Below are 3620 nucleotides of genomic sequence, written 5' to 3'. Positions count from 1 at the left end.
TTTGTGGTAACTGCGTTGAATATTGTCCAACAAATTGTTTATCAATGACTGAAGAATATGAACTTTCTACTTATGATCGTCACGAATTGAATTATAATCAAATTTCTTTGGGTCGTTTACCAATGTCAGTAGTTGATGATTATACAATTAGAACAATTTTGAATTCGAATTCGCCTCAAATTGAAGTCTAAAATAAGTCAATCTGTTGATTAAAGAGTAATTTACAATTACTAAGGTTCTGTTTTGATCTAAAGACATGAGGTTTCTTTCGTTTTGTTTGTTTGGTCACTACCTACAAATCCAAACTATTGATTCATGAGAATTGTAGCTTAATTTAGATTGAAACTATATATTTCGAAATATATAGTTTCAATCTACTTTACTCTTTCAGATCAAGACTAAGATTAATAGAATAACTGTACCTACATTAATTCACACCCCTTAATATTTAATTAGGAATTGATTATACATTTTTTTTCCTGGTCAGATCAATAAGGTCATGAAAAACATTTAGATTTATTTATCTCTTTTTTTTACTACATATAATGGATTTGCCTGGACCGATACATGATTTTCTTGTAGTCTTGTTGGGATCAGGTCTTATATTAGGAAGTATGGGAGTACTATTATTTAACAACTCCATTTATTCTGCTTTTTCGTTGGGACTGGTTCTTGTTTCTATATCCTTATTCTATATTCTAGCAAACGCCCAGTTTGTAGCTGCTGCGCAACTCCTTATTTACGTGGGAGCTATAAATGTTTTAATCATATTTGCTGTGATGTTCATGAAGGGTTCAGAATATTCCAAAGATTTTAATCTTTGGACCGTTGGGAATGGAGTTACTTTTCTGGTTTGTACAAGTATTTTTGTTTCACTAATGACTACTATTGTAGATACGTCATGGTATGGGATTATTTGGACTACAAGATCAAATCAGATTCTAGAGCAAGATTTAATAAGTAATAGTCAACAAATTGGAATTTATTTATCAACATATTTTTTTCTTCCATTTGAACTCATTTCGATCATTCTTTTAGCTGCTTTGATCGGCGCAATTTCCGTGGCTCGCCAGTAATAAATCTTTAGTTAGAAATAGCATAATTTAAACTTTGTTGTATGTTATCACACACATTCCCCTTCAATTCTATTTGAAGATTTTTTGGTCTAAACTCAAAATTCTTTTATTCGATCGATTACGAATATATTCTCTTGTTCTGTACTTTTTTTTTGTCAATTGAATTGAATCTATTACATTTTTGTTCATATTGAAATGAATCGGAATTGATAAGGAGTTGGTCAATCATGCTCGAACATGTACTTATTATAAGTGCCTATTTATTTTCTATCGGTATCTATGGATTGATCACAAGCCGAAATATGGTTAGGGCCCTTATGTGTCTTGAGCTTATACTGAATGCAGTTAATATGAATTTCGTAACATTTTCTGATTTTTTTGATAGTCGCCAATTAAAAGGGAATATTTTCTCAATTTTTGTTATAGCTATTGCAGCCGCTGAAGCAGCTATTGGCCCAGCTATTCTTTCGTCAATTTATCGTAACAGAAAATCCACTCGTATCAATCAATCGAATTTGTTGAATAAGTAATATTTATTTATGAGATAAATTATGATATTCATCAAGTAAAATTATATGTATCATACGTAATCCATGATAATGTTTGCGAAAACGTAAAAAATCAAAGTATCTTGGCCCTATCGCATGAGTTAATCTGAAAGTAGATTGATTATCAAAATTCTGATAAATTATTGACTCATCTGGTATCTAAATATATAATTCATTTACAAATTTACTCGATCGAAAATTTATAGTCTTAAAAAAAAATTATAGATCCAATGTCACATTCAGTAAAGATTTATGATACATGTATAGGGTGTACTCAATGTGTCCGAGCTTGCCCCACAGATGTATTAGAAATGATACCTTGGGGCGGATGTAAAGCTAAGCAAATAGCTTCGGCTCCACGAACGGAAGACTGTGTTGGTTGTAAGAGATGTGAATCTGCCTGTCCGACAGATTTTTTGAGTGTTCGCGTTTATTTATGGCATGAAACAACTCGAAGCATGGGTCTAGCTTATTGATACGTTCTCTAAAAGCCCCCTTGAATACATTTGATTTCTTTTTTACCGACAAAAACTCGTGCTCGAAAATAAATATACATATATATATTTTTTTTTTATTTTATTTTCGAACATGGGTTTTTTTAGTCCAAGTGTATCTTGTTTTTACTACGAATTATTTTCCTTGGTTAACAACAGTTGTAGTTTTTCCAATATTTGCGGGTTTATTACTTTTCTTTTTCCCTCATAGAGGAAATAAAGTAATGAGATGGTATACTATATGTATCTGTGTACTCGAGCTGCTTCTAACAACCTATGCGTTTTGTTATCATTTCGAATTAGACGATCCATTAATCCAATTGATGGAGGATTATAAATGGATCCCTTTTTTGGATTTTTACTGGAGATTGGGAATCGATGGACTTTCCATAGGACCCATTTTACTGACGGGGTTTATCACCACTTTAGCTACTTTAGCGGCTTGGCCAGTTACTCGAGATTCCCGATTATTCCATTTTCTAATGTTAGCAATGTATAGTGGTCAAATAGGATCATTTTCTGCTCGAGACCTCTTACTCTTTTTTATCATGTGGGAGTTAGAATTAATTCCCGTTTATCTACTTCTATCGATGTGGGGCGGAAAGAAACGGTTGTATTCAGCTACAAAGTTTATTTTGTACACTGCGGGAGGTTCCATTTTTTTGTTAATGGGAGTTCTGGGTATCGGTTTATATGGTTCTAATGAACCAACTTTAAATTTTGAAACATCAGCTAATCAATCGTATCCTATAGCACTAGAAATACTATTCTATATCGGATTTCTTATTGCTTTTGCTGTCAAATCACCGATTATACCCTTACATACATGGTTACCAGATACCCACGGAGAGGCACATTACAGTACTTGTATGCTTCTAGCCGGAATCTTATTAAAAATGGGAGCATATGGATTGGTTCGGATCAATATGGAATTATTACCCCACGCCCATTCTATCTTTTCACCCTGGTTGATCATATTAGGCATAATTCAAATAATCTATGCAGCTTCAACATCTTCGGGTCAACGCAATTTAAAAAAAAGAATAGCTTATTCCTCCGTCTCTCATATGGGTTTCATAATTATAGGAATTGGTTCTATAAGCGATACGGGACTGAATGGAGCTATTTTACAAATAATCTCTCATGGATTTATTGGCGCTGCACTTTTTTTTCTTGGCAGGAACAAGTTATGATAGAATACGTCTGGTTTATCTCGATGAAATGGGAGGACTGGCTATCCCAATTCCAAAAATATTTATGACTTTCAGTATCTTATCGATGGCTTCCCTTGCATTGCCTGGTATGAGCGGTTTTGTTGCAGAATTAATAGTCTTTTTTGGAATAATTACTAGCCAAAAATATCTTTTAATGGCAAAAATAGTAATTACTTTGGTAATGGCAATTGGAATTATATTAACTCCCATTTATTTATTATCTATGTTACGCCAGATGTTCTATGGATACAAGCTTTTTAATGCTAAAAATTCTTATTTTTTTGATTC

The sequence above is a fragment of the Cucumis melo genome, unplaced genomic scaffold (assembly GCF_025177605.1).
Source record: "Cucumis melo cultivar AY unplaced genomic scaffold, USDA_Cmelo_AY_1.0 utg001993l, whole genome shotgun sequence".
NCBI classification, from domain to species: domain Eukaryota; kingdom Viridiplantae; phylum Streptophyta; class Magnoliopsida; order Cucurbitales; family Cucurbitaceae; genus Cucumis; species Cucumis melo.
Note: the sequence above shows the minus strand (reverse complement) of the source record.